The sequence below is a fragment of the Macrotis lagotis genome, chromosome X (assembly GCF_037893015.1).
Source record: "Macrotis lagotis isolate mMagLag1 chromosome X, bilby.v1.9.chrom.fasta, whole genome shotgun sequence".
NCBI classification, from domain to species: domain Eukaryota; kingdom Metazoa; phylum Chordata; class Mammalia; order Peramelemorphia; family Peramelidae; genus Macrotis; species Macrotis lagotis.
In genome coordinates this window covers 597,877,620-597,899,436 of record NC_133666.1, presented here as the reverse complement: position 1 = coordinate 597,899,436, position 21,817 = coordinate 597,877,620, and the positions used below count along the sequence as shown (strand labels likewise).

The window sequence follows — 21,817 nt, the reverse complement described above, 5'->3', positions numbered from 1 at the left end:
TTGTTTTTTTTAAAAAAAAATTGACTCAGTTCTCTGTATATTTTAGAAATGAGTCCATTGTCAGAAATACTAGTTGTAAAGATTGTTTTGCAGTTTACTACATTTGTTTTGATCTTGGTTACAGTGGTTTTGTCTGTGCAAAAGTTTTTTAACTTAATGTAATCACAATCATCTAGTTTGTTTTTAGTGATGTTTTCCATCTCTTCCTTGGTCATAAACTGTTTCCCTTTCCATAGATCTGACAGGTAAACTACTCCTTGATCTTCTGGTTTGCTTATAATATTTTTTTTATGTCTAAATCCTGTATCCATTTGTATCTTATCTTGGTATAGTGTAGGAAGTGTTGGTCTAATCTAAATTTCTTTCATACTAACTTCCAATTTTCCCAGCACTTTTTATCAAAGAGAGAGTTTTTATCCCAATAGCTGGACCCTTTGGGTTTATCAAACAGCAAATTACTATAATCATTTCCTGTTTTTGCACCTAGTCTATTCCACTGGTCCACCACTCTATTTTTTAGCCAATACCAAACATTTTGATGACAGACACTTCATAATATAATTTTACATCTGGTAGGGGTAAGCCACTTTCTTTTGCACGTTCTTTCATTGAATCCCTGGAAATTCTTGACTTTTTAAATATTTTTTCATTAAAGATATTATTTGAATTTTACAATTTTCCCCCCATCTTACTTCCCTCTCCCTACCCCCACCTTCCATGGAAAGCAATCTGTCAGTCTTTATTTTGTTTCCATGTTGTGCATTGGTCCAAAATGAGTGTGATGAGAGAGAAATCATATCCTTAAGGAAGAGAGAAAAAGTCTAAGAGATAACAAGATCAGACAATAAGATATCTGTTTTTTTCCCCTAAATTAAAGGGAATAGTACTTGAACTTTGTTCATATTCCACAGCTCTTTATCTGGATATAGATGGCGCTCCATTACAGACAGCCCAAAATTGTCCTCGATTGTTGCACTGATGGAATGAGTGAATCCTTCAAGGTTGAACATCACCCTTCTCTGAAATCCCATCCCTCTTGGTTTCTAATGGAACAAGTATTCCATAATATACATACCACAATTTATTCAGCTATTCCTCATTTGATGGACATTCACTAGATTTCCAATTATTTGCTGCCACAAATAGGGCTGCTGTGAATATTTTTGTACAAGTGATGTTTTTACCTTTTTTTCATGGGTATAGATGAGTAGTGGTATAGCTGGATCAAAGGGTATGCACATTTTTATTGCCATTTAGGTATAATTCCAGATTGCTTTCCAGAAAGGTTGGATGAGTTAACAGCTCCACCAACAATTTATTAATGTCCCAGATTTTCCACATCCCTTCCAACACTGAACATCATCCTTTCTGGTCATATTAGTCAATCTGACAAGTGTGAGATGATACCTCAGAGAAGCTTTAATTTGCATTTCTCTAATCAGTAAAGATTTAGAGCAATTTTTCATATGACTATGGATAGCTTTGATTTTCTCATATAATTGCCTTTCCATATTCTGTGACCATTTGTCAATTGGGGATTGACTTTTTTTTAAATTGATTCAGTTCTTTATATATTTTAGAAATGAGTCCTTTGTCAAAAATATTAGCTGTAAAAATTGTTTCTCAATTTATTACATTTCTTTTTATCTTGATTACAACAGTTTTGTTGTACAAAAGGTTTATTTGAAAGATTTTACTTCTTTTGAATTTTACAATTTTCTCCCAATCTTGCTTCCCTCCCCCTCCCCCCCCCCCCAAGGCAGTTTGTTAGTCGTTACATTGTTTCCATGGTATGCATTGATCTAAGTTGAATGTGATGAGAGAGAAATGTTATCCTTAAGGAAGAAACATAAAGTATGAGGAAATAGAAGAATTAGGCAACATCCAGGCACAATTTTGGGATATCTGCAACAGAGAATTCTATCTGTATCCTGAGAAATAATTATACAGTTTGAATAAAGACCAAAGACTATTATCTTTAATTTACAGAAGTTTTTTAATTTAATGTAATCAAAATTATCTTATTTGTTTTTAATGATGTTCTCCAACTCTTCCTTGATCTGCTTCCCTTTCCATAGATCTGACAATTCCTTGATCTGCTTCCCTTTCCATAGATCTGACAAACTATTCCTTTATCTCTTTGTTTTCTTATAATAGTGTGTTTTATGTCTAAATCCTGGATCCATTTTGATTAATAAAACAATACTGTTCCATAGGGTGTGAGATGCTGGGGTAATCCAAGTTTCTGCCATATTAATTTCTAAATTTCTCATAAGTTTTTATTAAAGAGAAAGTTCTTATCCTAGATGCTGGACTCTTTAGATATTTCAAGCAGTAGATTACTATAATCATTTCCTGTTGTTTCTTTTGCAGCTAATCTATTCTACTGATCCACCACTCTATTTTTTTTCTTTCTTTCTTTTTTTAGGTTTTTGCTAGGCAATCGGGGTTAAGTGGCTTGCCCAAGGACACACAACTAGGTTATTATTAAGTGTCTGAGACCAGATTTGAACTTAGATACTCCTGACTCCAGGACCGGTGCTTTATCCACTACGCCACCTAGCCGCCCCTACTATTCTATTTCTTAACCAGTATTAAACAGTTTTGATGACTGATGCTTTATAATATAATTTTAGATCTGGTAAGGCTAAGCCACTTCATTTTGTACTTTTTTCATTAAATCCCTGGATATTCTTTGCTTTTTGTTTCTCTATATGAATTTAGTTGCAATTTTTTTCTAGCTCATTAAAGTAATTTTTTTGGAAGTTTGATTGGTAAGGCCCTAAATAAGTAGTTTAATTTAGTTAGAATTGTCATTTTTATTATATTAACCTGGCCTATCCACGAGCAGTTGATATTTGCCCAGTTATTTAAATCTGATTTTATTTGTGTGAAAAGTGTTTTAGGGGTGACTAGGTGGCATAGTGGATAAAGGCACCGGCCTTGGAGTCAGGAGTACCTGGGTTCAAATCCGGTCTCAGACACTTAATAATTGCCTAGCTGTGTGGGCTTGGGCAAGCCACTTAACCCCATTTGCCTTGCAAAAACCTAAAAAAAAATAAAACAAAACAAAAAAAGAAAAGTGTTTTATAGTTGTTTTCATAGAGTTTTTGAGTCTGCCTTGGCTAGTAGACTCCTGAGCATTTTATATTATTTGAAGTTACTTTAAATGGTTTCTAGCTCTTGCTGATATATCTTGTTAGTAATATATAGAAATGCTAAAGATTTATGTGGGTTTATTTTTTATCCTGCGAATTTACTAAAACTGCTAATTGCTTCTAGCAATTTTAGATGATTTTTTAGGATTCTCTAGGTATACCATTATGTCATCTGCAAAGAATGAGAGTTTTGTTTCTTTCTTCCCAATTCGAATTCCTTCTATTTCTTTTTCTTCTCTTATTGCTGAAGCTAACATTTCTAATACAATATAGATTAGTAGTGGTGATAATGGGAATCCTTGTTCCACCCCTGATCTTACTGGGAATGCCTCTAGTTTATCCCCATTGCATATAATGCTTATTAATGGTTCAGATAGATACTGTTTATCATTCTAAGGAACAATCCATTTATTCCTACTCTCCCTAATGTTTTTAGTAGGAATGGGTGTTGCATTTTGTCAAAGGCCTTTTCAGCATCTATTGACATAATCATATGATTTTTGTTAGGTTTGTTTTTGATATAGTCCATTATACTAACAGTTTTCCTAATATTGAACCAACCCTGCATTCCTGGGATAAATCCTGCTCGGTGATAGTGTATTATCCTAGAGATAACTTCCTGTCATTGCTTTTCTAAGATTTTATTTAAGACTTTTACATCCATATTCATTAAGGAAAGTGATCTATAATTTTCTTTATCTGTTTTGACTCTTTCTGGTTTAGGTATCATCACCATAATGGTGTCATAGAAGGAGTTAGGCAGAGTTCTGTCTTATAGAGTTGAATGATAGCTTGTTGAATTTATTTTTCTGAGATAGGAATATTTAGGTATTTAATTTCCTCTTCATTTAACCTGGGCAACTTATATTTTTGTAAGTATTCATTCATTTCACTTAGATTCTCAAATTTATTGGCATTCAATTGGGCAAAATAATTCCATATTATTACTTTAATTTCTTCCTCATTGGTGGTGATTTCACCTTTTTTATTTCTACTACTAGTAATTTTGTTTTCTTCTTTCTTTTTTGAATCAAATTAACTAAATGTTTGTCAATTTTATTGGTTTTTTCATAAAACCAACTCTTAGTTTTATTTATTAATTCAATAGTTTTTTGCTTTTGCTTTCATTAATTTCTCCTTTAATTTTTGAAATTTTTAATTTGATATTTAATTGGAGGTTTTTGATTTGTTCTTTCTCTAATTTTTTTACTTGCATGTTCAATGATTTACTCTTTCTTTAATTTATTCATGCAAGCAGATAGATATAATGTATCTCTGAATAAGGGCCTTGGCTGTATCCCATAAATTTTGGTATGTTGTCTTTGTTATTGTCATTATCTAGGATGAAATCATTAATTCATTCTATAATTTGTTGTTTGATCCACTCATTCTTTAAAATGAAGTTATTTAGTTTCTAATAGTTTTAGGTCCATGTCTCCATGACCCATTATTGCACATGATTTTTATTGTATTATGATCTGAGAAGGAAGTATTCACTATTTCTGGGTTTCTGAATTTGATTATAAGATTTTTATGCCCAAGTACATGTTCAATTTATATGTAAGTGCCATCTACTGCAGAAAAAAAGAACTATCCCATTCAATTGTCTCCAAAGGTCTATCATGTCTAAGTTTTCTAACATACTATTAACCTCCTTAACTTCCTTCTTGGTTAGATTTATCTAAATCTGAGAGAGCAAGGTTGAGAATTCCCACTAGTAGAATTTTGCTATCTTTATATTCCTGTAACTTATCCAGTTTCTCCTCTAAGAATCCGGATGCTATACCACTTGGTGCATACATATTTAGTATTGAAATTGCTTCATTGTCTATGGTACCTTTTAGGAGGATGTAGTTTCTTTCCTTATCTCTTTTAATGAGATCTATTTTAGCAGCTGCTTTGTCTGAAGTAAGGATTGCTACCCTTACTTTTTTCACTTCGACTGAAACAAAATATATTCTGCTCCAACCTTTTACCTTTACTATATATATATATATATATATATATATATATATATATATATATATATCTGCTTCAAATTGTTTTCTTGCAAGCAGCATATTGTAGGATTCTGGTTTTTAATCTACTCTGCTATTTGCTTACATTTTATGGGAAAGTTCATCCCATTCACATTCAAAGTTATAATTACAAACTTTTTTATTGCCCTCCATGCTATCTTCCCTCTGTCTGTATTTTCCCCTTTTTTACTTTCTCCACATTCCCCAGTATTTTACTTCTGAATACCACCTCCTTCAATGTGTTTGCCCCCTTATATCCACTCCTTCCCCTGTCTTTCCCCTTTCCCTTTGCCTCTTCTTCCTTCCCTTCCTTCTGTTAATTTCTCTTTACCCCCCACCCCCTTTCCCCTTTTAATATTTGAAAGATAAGATAAGTTTCTTAATTGAGTGTGTGTATGTTAATCCTTCTTTGAGCCAAATCTGCTGAGAGTAAAATTCAGGCGGTTCCCACTTCCTCCCTTATTTCCCCTCTATTGTAATTGTTCCTTTGTACCTCTTCATGTAATGTGATTTACCACATTCAATCTCCTCCATCCTCCTATCTCTTTACTATCCCCCTTTTTAAGGAGATATTGTTTTTAAATAATTTTATCAGAGTGACAGACAAGTTATAAGTAAGCATTACTTCTGGCTAAGTGTGTTCTCTATAATAGAGTTACGATTCTCAAGAATTATGAGAAACTTTCTTCCCAGGTAGGTATATAACCATTTTCATCTTATTGAATAGTAATTTTTTTCTTTTCCCTTCCTTACTTTTTTCATGTGTCTCTTGAGTACCCTGTTTGAAGTCCAAATTTTCTATTTAGCTCCGGTCTTTTTGTCAGGAAAAGTTGGAAGTCTCCTATTATGTTAAATGTCCATCTTTTTTCCCTGGAAGAGAAGGCTCAGTGTTGCAGGATGGTGAATTCTTGGATGCATTCCAATCTCCCTTGCTCTTTGGAATATTGTATTCCAGGCCCTTCTACCCCTTAATGTTGATGCAGCCAAGTCCTATGTAATCCTTATTGTGGCTCCTTGGTACCTGAATTGTTTCTTTCTGGCTGCTTGCAGGATTTCTCTTTTATCTGATAGTTCTGGAATTTGGCCACAATATTCCTTGGTGTTTCCACTTTTGGGGATCCCTTTCAGGAAGGAATTGGTATTCTTTCAATAACTATTTTGCCCTCTGGGTCCATTATATCAGAGCAGTTGTCTTTAAATAGACCTTGAAATAATTGAGTCCAGCCTTTTTTATCCTCAATGTGTTCAGGAAGCCCAATGATTCTTAAGTTGTCTCTTTGGAATCTATTCTCCAGGTCAGTAGTTTTGCCAATGAGGTATTTTATGTTTCCTTCTATTTTTTTTTATTTTTTGGATTTGTTTAATAGATTCCTGTTGTCCTATGAAGTCACTAGTTTCCACAGATTCCATTATTTTTAATTTTTAAAAATTATTTTTTAAAGTTTTAATTTTAATTTTAATTTTTTAAGAAAGATTTTATTTATTTTGAATTTTACAAATATTCCCCCCATTCTTGCTTCCCTCCCTCCATATATATATATATATATAGAAGGTATTCTATTAGTCTTTACATTGTTTCCATGATTTATGTTGATCTCAGTTGAATGTGAGAGAAAAAAATCATATCCTTAAGGAAGAAAAAGTATGAGACAACAAAATTACATAGTAAGATAATGGGTTTTTTCCCTAAATTGAAGGTAATAGTCTTTGGTCTTTGTTCAAAGTCCACAATTATTTCTCTGGATACAGATGGTATTCTCTATTGCAGATAGACCCAAATTGTCCCTGGTTGTTGCACTGATGATTCCATTCTTTTTTAAGAGAAAAATTTACCTTTTGCAGCTCATTTTACAATTGGTCAATTACATTTTTGAAGTAGTGTTCCATTTGTCCAATTCAATACAAATTCCAAGGATTTGTTTTCTTGTTGTGAGATGTTAATTTTCTCTTACAAAGTGTTGATTTTCTCTTGCTTTTCTTTTCCCAATTTTTTAAATTGATTTTTAATCTTCTTCCTGATCCTTCTAAGAAGTCTTTCTAGGCTGGAGACTAATTCATATTCTCCTCAGAAGTTCTAGCTCTCTCTGAGTTAGGGTCTTTGTTTTTGAGGTAGCTTTCATTGGACCCCACCTTTCTGCTGGGCTTTCTCATTTTCCTAGGATCTTGTGTTGGGGAAGAGGGGCTGGTTGACAGATCTTTTGAGCTGAAATCCCTAGAGGTTTTGCTCACTGGATTTTGTGACTCCAAGTGGGTCAGCCAGTAGGGGGTGCTACTTTTTGGCCCACTCCCTGAGGGTGTTGGGGGAGCAACAGGGTCTGGATTATTCTGAAACAATGTATGCTGGACCCTCAGGCTATATAGTTAAATCTCATTATTCACTCAGTACTGAGAGATTTGCTGCCCACACCTGAGCCTGTGAGGTTGGGGGGAGAGGGCATGGTTACTGTGCTTGTTCTGGGAAGAGTCCCTTTCCCACAGGATTGGGGAGAGGGGATTCAACAGGAAACATGGGGAGTCCACTGAAAATATCAGGCTTGTGACCCTGTTCTTCCAGATAAGTGGAGCTGAGTGAATTAACATCTAGCTGCTGCATTGGAGCTCTACTGCCTGCTGCACTGAAACTTTCCCTCCAACTTCACTGGAGCTCTCCTGCTTGGTCACACAGTCAAAGCTTCCATATCTGTTCTCAGGTTAGACCCAGGTCTCACCCTGCTGCACCTGTGCTGGCTCTCAGCTCTCTGCTTCCAGCTCACCCACATTCCACTGAGACAGACCTTGTTGGTAGATGTTCTACTCGTTTCCTCTTCTCTAGATTTTGTGGATCTTAATTCTGTTAAGAGACTTGATTCAGACTAATTCTGAGGCAAAACCAGGAGACCTTAGGACAGTGCCTGGCCTCTCTCTGCCATCTAGGCCAGAAATACCTCCTCCAAAAAGAATATTTCTTAAAGATTGACTACAAATTTCACTAGTCATTATCCTGGGAAAAGACTGTGGGAAAAGGAATCTATTTTTTTTTACTTCCCTGAAAGGTTGTAAGAGTATTTGGAGGAAAAGAGAGAAGGATTTGAGAAAAAAGAAGGGAAAAGAAAATATATGGATCATTTATATGGGTTTCTGCAGTTCCAAAAGGCCAGAATTTGAATATCAATTTGTTAAAATTTGGGAGAAATGGAGGACAATTTAAAAGATAATTTGTAATCTTCTGTTTAGGTATCCAAACAGGTTTTTCATCTGATTGAATTTCTATGATAGATTCAAGGAAAGGAGAAAGAGGAAGTGAAATTAAGATTTCAAAGGGATTATGAAGGATTAAGAAGCATTAAGTATTATTGGAAAAAAATCCAAAGAGGAAGACAATAAGAAAAAGGTAGGCATGGCAAGGAAAGGTAAATGGAAGAGTTGGAGAGTTAAGCAAATTAATAGAGTGATTTGAATATAGGTCAAATTCAATTCCCTGCTACAGCCTTAGATATAAGTATATGTAAAAATATACAAAATAAATATAAAAGGTTCTTCATAAACAACTAGGAGAAATAAGGAACTACTTAAAATAGAAGATAGTCTTGGAGCTGAGTCTTAAAAAACACAAGGAATTTTAAGAGAAAGAGGTTTTGGCAGAAGGGCATTCCAAGGGCATTCCATCCCTTGCAAAAGTACAGAGATGGGATAGAACATTATGCATGAGGAAAATCATAAAGGCCAGTTTATTTGGATGACAGAGTGCAAGAAGGAGAATTATACGTCATAAGATTGTATTACATCCCCCATTTGAGTCACTTCACCACCTCCCATTCATATTGGCTGATCAATTCCAGAAATAATGGCTGCTACTCTCTCATCACTCGAAGTTCTAGAGCTAACTCTAAATTCCCAGTACTGTTATAATCAATCTTCCCAACATTGTGCTTCTCAGAAACAATGAATGAGATTTAATTATCTTTTTAGGAACTCAAACTTTTTTTGCCTCCCCTATACCTTTTTAGCAAAGTTATATTTATCAAAATTATAAGGCAGTTATGGTCTGGGGTGTACTCCCTCTTGAAAAGTCTGTTGCATTCTCTCCCCCAAATACATAGAGAGGGCCCATAGTGAAAGTGAAAAAGAACTTAGTGTACAATCATATTGAATACAGCTGTAGAGATCACATACAGTCAATTCTTCACTTTCAAAGGATAAATGTTCCTAGAAAATGACAAGAATGTAAAAAAATATGCTAGTACATTGAAAGCTATGGGAAATAGGGGTTAGTCTCCTGTGACCAGAGAAAACTTATAATCTTTCCCAGGAGTACTCTGAAAATACATTTTTCTCCATATAATTCTTCATAAGAAAAAATATGAATTCTAACAATATTCACTTTTCCTAATAGAGAAACCATGAAATAACTCATAAAATGCAATTCACAAATAAAATTGGTAATATGCAAAATATATTTCTTTTTTTTAGATAGAGTGCAAAAAGGTTTTTACCAATCATTTTTGCAAGTTTTCAGTTTTATGTTTCTCCTTCCTTCCCTTTCCTCCCTCCCCTCCCCCGACAGACAACAATTTTATATAAGTGCTATATTTAAATCAATATTGAACATAGATCAATATTGAACATGATATGAGAGAAGAATCAGATCCAAATGGAAGAAAGAAAACATTAGAGAGGAAAAAATTACATAATACATAAGACAACTTTAAAAATTGAAAATAATAACCTTTGGTCTTCATTTAAACTCCACAGTTCCTTCTCTTTTTCTTGCAAGTAATTCCCTAGAATTCTGTGACAATTTCTGCTAACATCAAAATTAAAAAACAAACAAACAAGTATTTCGGGCAATATTCACTTTTCATAATACACAAAATCTATAATACTAAAAATATGATACAGAAAATAAAATTCCTAAAACTAAAACATTTTTAACCTGAATTTTACCTTCCTCTATGTTAGATGATGATATAAGGGCACTGAACAGTATATAAGGAAATATTAATACCAAGCTAGCAGCTAACAGCAGCTACAGACATTTTGGCACGAAATTTATCTAACATCTTTATTTTCTCACTAAGCCAAATCACTGGCATTGCTTACTTGGACTTAAAGCCTAAAGGATTTGCACTATGTTATGGGAGCATAATTTCAATAAAAAACTTTTTATAAAGACAAACAATGAAAATATGCAAAGAATGCACAGAGAACTCTTTATAATGATATAGTTAACTAGACCAGTGAGGTGTTTCATAGGATACCAATCACACCACAAACTTGTTTGCATTACCCCAGAAATATGTGAGGTTGTCAACATGAAAGTGAAAATGAGATTACTAATAAAATCATGGGAATGCTAAGGGCCTCAGGGCAATAGCAAGGAAATGAATTTGACCCAATTTCCAAATCACTCTATTAATTAAATGTGTGAATGTTGAGGATTAACTGCATAAGCAAATAGATAACTCACAATTCTTGGTACCTGGAAGTCCTTTTCTCCACTTGTCAACTCTTCATGAAGTTCCCTTTTGGTGTGACTGATGGGCAACAAGCATCAGTACCTTGGTTGAGTGCACAACCAGCCCTTATCTCTGTCATAGGGAGATACACTTCTTGAATCTTCCTCTCCCCTAGTGATTATAACTCCCAACCAAATATTTTCCTATTGCCTCCTATCAGATTGCTTCATAAATAGAGCAATGGACCTGAAATCAAAAAGTCCTGAGTCCAAATCCTGTCTCTGATACTACGTATAAGACCTTGAACAACTTAATCTCTCTCTTTTGGTGGGTATGGGGGATGATGAAATATCAACTTTATCTACCCTTTCTGTGCATGATAAATCCTAAGTTAACTAAAGTAATATAATATAGACTATAATGGATGAAAAAATACTTGCATTTATTATTCCTGAACTTTTCTTAGAATATAAGAGCCAAGATTTTTTTTCAGCTCCTATACATCCCAAATCATTTCTACAATATGCTCTTTGAACTTTGTGAGCACACACTACAGATCCTCCTTTGGGGGATAATTCATTGGTTCAAAGAGAGAACAAATAATGTGGTGTTGCCCTGATGCAGAATTTTAAATTAATTTTCCTACATAGAAAATGGAAGCCCCAAAAAAGAGGAAAATTTTGACAGTCAATTTTTTGTCCATTGGTGGCAACAACTAGGCAAATGCAAATATGAAATCATTTTTTTTAGGGTAGAGGGAGGGAGAGAGAGAGAGAGAGACTAAGTTCCAGTTTCTCCTCAGGAGCCATGTGACTCCAGTGACCAAATATGGATCAGGAAGACTCAGATGTGAGGGAATCAGAGTTAAATGATTTGCCCAAGGTCACACAACTAGTAAGTGTCTGAGACTAGTCCTTCTGATGTCTGAGCCAGTACTCTTCCCACTGTGCCATCTAATTGACCCCCTGCTACAACCATGACTATGACCACTATTATTATTATTATTACTACTACTATTACTACTGCTGCCACTGCTACAACTACAACTATAACTAAAATTACTACTACTACTACTACTACTACTACTACTACTACTACTACTACTACTACTACTACTACTACTACTGCTATTACTACAGTCTCTCTTATGGTAATTAGACATACTATATGCAACTGGTCCAATATCTCTGATGGCATTGTCAATTAGAAGAAATTGGGAAGAAGAGAGCAAGGAAAAAGAAAAAAAAAACTCTATCCTCCCTTCCTTCAGATCAAAGATTTGACTTTGCCTCATGAAATGGAATTCTCCATACTGGAATTCTTCCCTTGCTAGTCTGATGGGTTCATTATTTTTCTGAACTCATAGCTAGAATGAGAGTTATTTCTTTTCACATAGGCCCAAAGATGTGTCTGATTCTTTCAGCCAAATTCCTAATATTTCCTGTGTGACCTTATTTGCCCTTATCTAATGTTCAAAACAGCACAATCCTCTCAAATTAAGTATTTATTCATTTCTAATTTAGAACTTTGATTAAGTCATTTGAAGTATCTGGGCTTACTATAATGACATTCATTGGGGTGAGAAAGAAGTTGTATCCTAGAATTATGTATATGTGTATGTGAGTCTGAGTGAGTATGTGTATATATATCTATATCTATATATCTCTATATATATGTGAATGAGCATCTGTTTATGGGAAAAATATATGAGCAGAGATGGATGTTGTTTTGACTCTTTCCCCTTCTAGTTACCTTCTCTCCATACCAAAATTACATTTATTCCTAAACTTGAGTCATTCTCCTTTTTTTCCTACAAAACCAGAGAAATATGTATGAAGTAAATCCTGACAACACAGTGCCTAGACATCTTTCCTCACTCAGATACTGCCTGGTCATATGTATTTTTATGAGCAGCAGTAATACACAGGGATAAAGACCCTGCTGGAGCTAAAGCAGAAAATGAAAGAAGAGCTGTCAAACATGAGCTCACAATAACTAAAGCATTTTTTCTGCACTAAACTCAGCAAAGGAGAGTATCTAAAGGGAGGAATGAATGGTATTTAAGGTTTTCAAAGGAACATTTGGGTAGTTCAGTGGATGGAGCACTGAACTTGGAATCAGGAAAACTCATCTTGAAGAGTTTGAATCTGATCTCAGATACTTACTAGTTGTGTCACCCTGTTAACCCTGCTTGCCTCAGTTTCTGTAAAATGAGCTGGAGAAGGAAATAACCCATTTCAGTATCTCTGCTAAGAAAACACCATATGGTGTCACAAAGTGTCAAATATGACTGAAACAACTCAATAACAAAATGAGATTTGCAAGAGATTTACCGATATTGTCGCATCTGATCATGACAAAACTCCATGAATTAGATGCTATTATCACTCTTTTAGTGATGCAGAAACTCATACTCAGAGACTTTTATGGGCTTTGTCATAGTCATAAAGCCAATAATATCAGAAGGTAGACATGAACCTAAGTCATCCTGACTCTGAAGTCAATTTTCTCTCCACCACAATGTGCTGTTTCTCTGCCTGGCACATAATAAGCTTCCTAATTATTATCCCTTCCACCAAATGAAGGACTGTACTAAGAGAATGCTCAATTTATTAGTGTGATGAGCTTTCAGAAACAAATTTCCCTGAGTGTCTCTCACACTCATAAAATGACTAGTGGCCAAAAGAATCAAAAGAATAATTTGAGCTAAAACATTAAAAATTCAGTTCAGGGTATACAAGGTGCTGACCCAAGGCAGTCAAAAGAATCTTGGTTTCTTTTACAGTCAGTTATAGGAAGTGTAGGTCAGAACTCTACTGCTTTTGATGGAAGGCAATTGCAAAAATTCACAGAATTGAGAAAGGTGATGGATGTGACAGTTTAGGGAATTTAACTTCTAAATGAGATTTCTTATAGGGCTCTGGAATTGTTTCAGCCTTGACATAGCAACAACATTTAGAGAAAAAAATCTTTTTCCCAGTATTTGTTCTAAAGTGGAAATCTCACTGTTGCAACCAAAATATTGCAATAGATAATCACATTTCCATAAAAGTGAAATCAGGACAAAGTTCATATGGCAGGAATAAATTACATAAATCCAGGAAAACAAAATAAAGACTTATACAAAACCAATAGCATTTAAATTACCAAGTACAGACATGAAGTAAATGAGCATCGCTCTTGAAGTCAGATGTTCTGGGTTCCTGTCCTGACTCTATCTCCTACTTGTTGTGTGACCTTGGGGGGGAAAAATCACTTGATCCTGCTAAACCTCAGTTTCTTTACCTATAAAACAGAAATAATAGCACTTATATTTCCTAAAGCACTATTATGATGAGAATATGAGGAGATTATAGAAAGCAGTTGGTAACCACTAAATGCTGCATAAATATTACCTGTTGGCACATTGTTTTATAAAGAACCACTACTCAAAGGACAAATCTATCATATATAATGGGGAGAACATTAACAAAATCATAATCAGTTGTGGAAGGATTTGAACTAGATCAGTTGTTCTCAAACTCTCTGGGCTCAGGACCCTTTGACTCTAAAAAAATTATCAAACTTCACCCCCCTAAGAACTTTTGTATGTGTCAGTTATATCTCTCTTCTGATATTTACAATATTAGAAGTTAAAATATATGATGATGATGATGATGATGATAGTTTAGACTGCCAGGAACCCCTGAATAAATTTGGGAATGCCCTTCAATTCTGAGGACCATATTTCAAGAACACTGATCTAGATAATCTCTAAGGACCTTTCAAATATTAATAGGATATGAATCTAAATAGTACAATTTACCCTGAGAACTTAAGATGGTAACATTTTGGTATTTCAGGACCTTGCACAGTGCCTCAACCAAAAAATCTTAATAAATGCCAGTTGAATTAAGCTGAATGGAATAGAATTTTATCACCTCTCCTTCATTCATGGTGAGGAATATTTATTCTGGTTTTTAAAAGAATTGTATTAATGTTCATTGAATATAACTAAAAAGTATGCACTTGACAGGATTTTTTTTAATTTTAATGTTTCTAGTTAGGGAAATAATTTGTCAAAGATAACTAGGTGGCACAGTGGTAAGCACTATAGATAGAATTCTGGGGTTAGGTAAAAAAAATTTGAGTTCAAATACTGCCTTATACACTTTTTAACTATATAATTCTGGGTAATTTACTTACCCTCTTTCTGTTCCAATTTCCTCATCTGAAAATGAGAGTAATAGTAGTATCTATCTCCCAGAGTTCTTGTGAGCATCAAATGAGATATTATACATTCAATGCTATATTAAGGCTTGCTATTAAACTCATAGTAGAATTAGCACTATACTTGGAATTGTAGGTTATAGTTTGGAGGACTCATTTTTCCAACTTATCGGATGAGTGGTCTTAGGCAACTCATTTCATCCTTGTGAATCTCATACTCCTCATCTGCAAAAATGAGATTGTCATGTCCAACTCTATGTTGACTGTATGAACTTTATGAGGTTTTTTTTTAAAGAAAAGATGCTGGAGTGGTTTTCCATTTTCTTCTCCAGTGTATCCCTATTTTACAGATGAAGAACCAGGGTAAATAGGGGCTTAGTTACTTGCCCAGGGTCCCATAGCTAAAAAGTGTCTGAGGTTAGATTTGAACTCATATCTTCCTAAGTCCAGGTCTGGTGGTCTATACACTGCACCATCTAGTTGTCCAAAAATGAGATTAAATGAGGTGATCTCTAAGGTCATTCAAGTTCTAAATTCTTAATCTATTCATAGGAGAATGCATAAGAGAAGAATAACAGGGTGCTATGAGATCAGATCACTGTGGGACTGGGAGCAGATTATGAAAACCATCATGAAGAAGTTGTATTTGAGTTGGACCTTCAACAATTTCCGAAATTTCAAGTCAAAAATTGAAGAACATTAAAAAACATGAGGTGGTTGTGGGTAAAGGTCAACAAATAAAAAAGTACATCTTACTAGTCTTTTTCACTTTGATTAGAGCACAGAATAGGTAATGGAAAGCTGAAGGATTTATTATTTCACTGGGAACTCCCAGGTGAGGAATGTCCTCCTACCAGTGCAGGTTAGTAACTCCTCTGCAAATTTAGAGGCTTAAAGTCTTAAAGACTTTAGAATTAACATTAAACAAAGAATTTTCTAGAACAGAGATGTCAAACATGCAACCCAGTTGTAGCCTGAAACACACTTGAATGGAGCCCAAATAGATTAAAATGTAAATGGGAAATATTTAGCAAAATAAATAAAAATTATAACAAAACATAGATAATATTTTATGTTCTATGTTCTAGATAATGTTATTGTGTGATTTTCTAAATCCATGTGCAGCCCATGAGGATTAGTATGTATGGTTTAGTGGCTCCTGTTCATATTTGATTTCAATACAACTGATCTAAAACACTGAGAAATAGATTTGCCCTGTGTCACATAGTATGTGTGTGGGTTTGAATCTGCAATCCTTTTCCCTTCCACTTTGAAACTAACACTTTTTTCACTATTTCATACTACCTTTCAACAAGTTAGAAAAAGCTGCATGGTGCAGTGAATAAAGTTCTGGGACCTGAATTCATTTCCCTGTGTTCAAATCTGGCCTCAGACTCTTTCTTCCTAGCTATAGACCCTGGGCTAGCCATTTCATCATACTTTCTCAGATCCTCATCTGTTAAATGAGTTAGAGAGATACCACTCCAGTATCTTTGCCTAAAAAAACCCAAATGGAATCATGAAGACTTGGACATGATTGAAACAACCGAACAACAATAATAATAGGATATAATAATAACATTTATATGGCACTTCAAAATTTGATTAATATGAACTAGCTTGACCATTACTATAATCCTGTGAGATGTAGACTATAGGCATTATTATTCTCATTTTTAGAAATAAATTTGGGCTCAGAGAAGTTAAATTATTTACTTCTAATAACTAGTTAGAGAGTAAGATGCAAGATTTGAAATCAAAAGTTTTCCTGTTTGCAAGACCAGCATGTGATCCATTAGACCATACTGCTCAAAGAACAAAAAATTTGACAAGTTTAAAAGTGTAGGAAGAAGTCAGGATGAATGAAGGGGGTTCTTAAATGCCAGATTAAAGAGCTTTAACTTTCTCAATGGGCAATGGAAGTTTTTAATATGATATGATTACAGCAGTACATTAGGAAGATTAATCTGGCCATAGTGTGAAGGATCATATGGAGGAGAGGAAGAAATCTACCTACAAAGAACAGTGGTTCTTCCATCTCCAAAATTAGATGTCTAAAAATAATACCTTATAAAGTTCAGACTTCATACTGAGGAAATGCCAACCCTAAATTTAAAAAAGAAAAATCACCAGGTTGTGAAAATGTTAAAAGCCCAAGCTGTGCATATTGAGTGCCAAGGGAATTCAAAAGAGATCATTTGTAACATCCATGGGCACCTGAAGAGAGACTGAAATCCAATTGAATGTGTAGGGTCAGAGTCCTTAGTACCCTCATTCTAGTTGAGGGTGACCTGGGAGGCAAGTTGAGCTGTCTGGCAAAAAGAATGGATAACTCATTTCCCAATAAAATCATTATTCCAAGTACTACAATCCCTTCCACTGTATCTAAAGGATAAGGTTAATGACTAGAGCTATTATTTCATTAATATAAGGAACAACCAGGTAAGAAAACTTTCTCTATGAATAAAAGACAATCCTCTCTCCAACTCATAGTGTTATAGAGTCACTGAGGACATTTGAGGATTAAATGCCTTACCAGGGTCACATAGCATGTGTCAGATATGAGACTTGGACCCACGACTTCCTGGTCTGATCTTCAGCCACTATCCTATGTAAACTCCCTAGGTAATCTCTCAAGAGCATAAAATGTTGAAATTAGAAAAATCCTTGGAATATAAAATATTTGAATATGGAATAAAGAATTTCAATGGAATAAAGAACCTCAAGTTACCTTGTTCATGGCTAAATAAGAATCCCTTTGACAACCATCTTAACAAGTAGTTATTCGATTGGAGCAGTTAAGACTTGTTGGGAAGTTATTTCTTGAAATAACTGAAATTTCCAACCTCCTTGAAATTTCCAACTATTGTTCTGAGTTCTGGCTTCTGGGAATAAGCAATTCAGTTCATCTTCCTATAAAGTCCCTTAAATACTTGACAACTATAAGAATTCCCTCCCCTTCTGCTAGAAGTCCTACTTAAATAGGATAAATATCCCCAGTTACTTGAATCTGTCTCCTTCTGCTATGGTGTCTGATTTCCTTGCCATCCTAATTATTCTCTTATGGATCCATTCAAATTTATCAATATCCTTTCTAATAAATGTCCAGACTTTCAACCAAAAATAACTTAACCAACAAAACTGTGTAATAATCCTACCAATAAGTGGGGAGGAGCAAGGATGGACTTTTGTCCAAGAATATTCAAGCAATTTGGAGGAAAATATCTTTGAAATATAAACATGGGAGTTAAGAGAACCATAATAAGCATGAAATGTTACATTCCAAGAAGGGGAGATGATAAAACTAATCCTCTAATACCCTAATATCATAGAAATTCATAGAGGGAGTCAAATAAGACAGAGGCCTAGGAATAATTTTGTTATTTTTGATCATCAATAAAAGAAAAGAGAGAAAAAGGAATATACTGGGGCTGGGGGGGGAAGTAAGCATGGGGAAAATATTTTTTGCATAATCTGTATGTACAAGTAGAAAACTATAAAATTTGTTCAGGGAAAAAGGGTAGAAGAAATGAGTGACATGTGATACTCACTTTCATCTAAACTGTCAGAATATGGAAGAATATACTCACAACGAAGTGCAAAAATATAGTACACTAGACAGAAAAACAGAAGGGATAATGTGAATAAGAAGAAAAATAATTAGGCACAAGTAAAACAATCTCTTTACTGGAAGTTAGATCATATAATGGTTTTAAAAGGAAAGAAATGCATATTCAGCTATCAGAGATATTGGGTGATTTTTTTCCATTTTGCTTTTGGCCAAATTTTCTAAAACTATAAATTGAATGTAAGTTGCTACATATATCTCATTGAATCTCTGGTATGATAGACAAAGGAGAAATTTAACCAATTATTGACATAATTTCCTCAAACCATTACATCATTCCAAATATAGATTCTTGAGTTTATATTTTTACATTAATAAATAGACTCATTTTCTAATAGATGATTTTGTGTTGAAGAAGAATCAAATACAAAATATGAAATTCAACACATTGAAGTTTTAGGTAGGTCAACCAAAATTATAAAAAATAATAACACTCTCCTGATATAATTTTAGTTACTCCTAAGACTTGTGCTTTATAAATTATACTTATTTTATCAATGTACAATTCTTTGCCTGATTTCAGTAGTAATTTCTAATTAAAGTAATTTTCTTCTAAGAATAAAATAAAATAAATATGTCTAGGACTGACCACAACACTTCAGTTGTAATCAGATCAGGGAAGAGTAAAGGAAGAATATCCCTTCCATCATTCTGAAGATTATATTTCTATTTATTCATTTTAAAGATATATTAACTCATATTAGTTGCCATGTCATACTATTAATCAATATTGAGCTAACATAAAAAGAACACAGTCTTCATCATGATCCTAGCTCCAATTTGGTTATACTAGAGACTTTGGGATTTTCCTCTGTGAAATCTGGGAGTCTCTCAGTTTATCTGAGTTACCTTACCATGGGAATACTCCCAGAACACTTTACTTTGGATTGTCTGATATATATCTTCCTATGCATACTTTTTCTAGTCTATATCTTTTCAATCAAATGATTGTAAAAAATCATTTTGTTTTCCAAATGATTTGGATAAATAAGTTTCTTTGTAATTTGCTAGTAACAAAGTAGAATTCATGTTTGATGGATAAGGAGTGAAGCCTTGAATATAAATCTTGGGGTCCTTGCTTTCCCCAATTAATGGACAATCAGAAGTTTAGCTTGAACTTGAAAATCATAGCCTCTAGACTAATAGATTTAAAGAAACATATAGCTATAATTTATTATGGCAATCCTTTTCTCTGAGGACAACAGAGCAGCCAAGCATCTGGCCTCAACCTCCTTCTCTTCCCTCATGACAGAAATTAGTCATCTTTAGAGAATGGTGAGAAAAGAATGTAGAGATATATATTCTGTCTCCTTTTGAGTCACCAATGACTCCTTATCCTACATGTAGTGTTTAGCCTTCTCTGTATGATGAAGAGAAAGCAGTACTGAAAAAGTACCTAACCCCAAGTCAAACAACTACTATATATCAGATCCAGTATCCAAAATCAGGTTTTCCTGAGTATGCCAGACTCTCTCAGCACTGTACATCTAGCATAATCTAAGTTTTTAGAATTGGAAGGGATTTTAGGGATCATCTATTCAACCCCTCTACCTGAGAGATGAAGATTAAGACCAAGAGAGATAAAATTAACTTGTTCATAGTCCCACAGCAGATTAGAGAACTGGAGTGAAGAATTATTCCATTTTGACAGAATGCTAATTCCAGTTCTAGTCTAAAAGTCAAAAGATCTGAGTTCCTGTGGAGTCTGATACTGACTATATTTGTGACTTTGGACAAGTCCCATCAGTTTCAGAGTTTCCAGTTACCACCAACAAAACAGTGTTAACAAAAGCAGCTCAATTATCTCACAGGATTCCTGAGGAGAAAAAGAGATAATAACCCTAAAAAAAGTGAGCCATTTTAAAAGATCTATAAAGATATAATATTCATTTTTTGTGCCTATGAATATATCTTGTGGTTTGTTTTTGTTTGGGTTTATTTTTAAGTGGTCTTAATGGCCATAATTTATTTGCTTGTCCATGTGGTTATGTCTGGAATTACCACAACAGTAGCAGCATGATTTGGATATTTAGGAGCAGAGACTCAGATGGAGGCAGTCAGATCTGGGTAAATTCTGCTTTTCTGGTTCCTAATTCCATTCAGAGGAATGGCAATCCCATCACATTTTCAGCAAACCCTGTGGTATTGTGTTAAACAGATAATTATATCTCAATAGTAGATTAGATTACTGTGAATTTGGCTTCAATTTTCAAGTTGCAAAATACACTCAAGACCCTGTTTTTGTCACCAAAAGGCACTAGTTACACTGAATTTTTAATCATCTATGCCTAAAAAATAGAAGAAAGAAAAAGAAATTTAGAACAATATCAAGAACCGTTTTTTCCAAGGATATCCTTCTAGTCCATGGACCCCAAGTGAACCCATGCCATGAATTTTTATTGTAGGAAGCAGGAAAAGGGGAGAGATCTGGAGGTTCATTGAGAAAAGACCAAACCTATGTGAAGGAATGTGCATAGTGTGGGGGAAAAAAAGTACTTACTTTTTGTGTTCTTGAGTCATACTTTTAGAGTTAGGAGAGACTTTAGATGCTATCAAATCCAATTTCTAATTTTGCCAGGTAAGGAAAGTAAAGCATGGAGAAGCATATCACAGCTAAGATACTCTGAGATAGTATTTGAACTCAATGTCTTTCTGACTCCAAACCCAGTGCCCTCTCTGCTGTGTCAAACTCATGGCTCTTGCATGGGAGCTAACACTCCCATGTGCCTCTGAACTAGATTAAAATGTGATTGGGAAATAATTAACAAAATAAATGAAATAATATAGAGAATAGATTTGTACTTTAATGTAGGACCCATGAGTATCTTTATATATGGTTTAGTAGCCTGAATTTCTTTCTTTTTTTTCTTTTTAGATTTTTCAAGGCAATAGGGCTAAGTGGCTTTCCCAAGGCCACACGGCTAGGTAATTATTAAGTGTCTGAGGCTGGATTTGAACTCAGTTACTACTGACTCCAGGGCCAGTGCTCTGTGCACTGTGCCATCTAGTCGCCCCCTAGTAGCCTGAATTTCATTTGAGTCTGATACTACTGAGCTATACCCTCCAACTAACTTTGTAATACTAGGTATATCACTTATGTGCTCTGAGTTTCATGTTACTGCTTTGCACAAATGAGAATAAAAATGCTATTATATGGTGACTACTATGTTTCTTTGCAGATTGAGAAGAAATTGAGGTAAACAGAAATAAGTAAATTGCCCAGGATCATACTATTAGTTTCTGAGAACTGATTTGAACAAAGATCTTCCTGACACCAGGCCCAAAGGTCTATCTGCTCTGTCATCTGGCTACTCTCAACATCTTCATAAAGTTTGGGTAAAGAAATAAATTGGTAAAATGTAGCTATTA

The 21,817-nt window shown here is 34.4% G+C and overlaps 1 long non-coding RNA gene across 2 annotated transcripts in view; it reads left to right on the top strand.

The window, feature by feature from the left end:
- LOC141499726 (uncharacterized) overlaps positions 1-21,817 on the top strand; it is a 138,252-nt gene extending 116,435 nt beyond the window's left edge. The window contains exons 2-4 of one of the 2 annotated variants that reach the window (XR_012471740.1): positions 8,390-8,546; positions 15,373-15,533; positions 21,628-21,817. This is a non-coding gene — a long non-coding RNA (uncharacterized LOC141499726). Of the gene's footprint in view, positions 1-8,389; positions 8,547-15,372; positions 16,359-21,627 lie in introns of those variants that run through there. The other variant, XR_012471739.1, reaches the window with a different exon arrangement.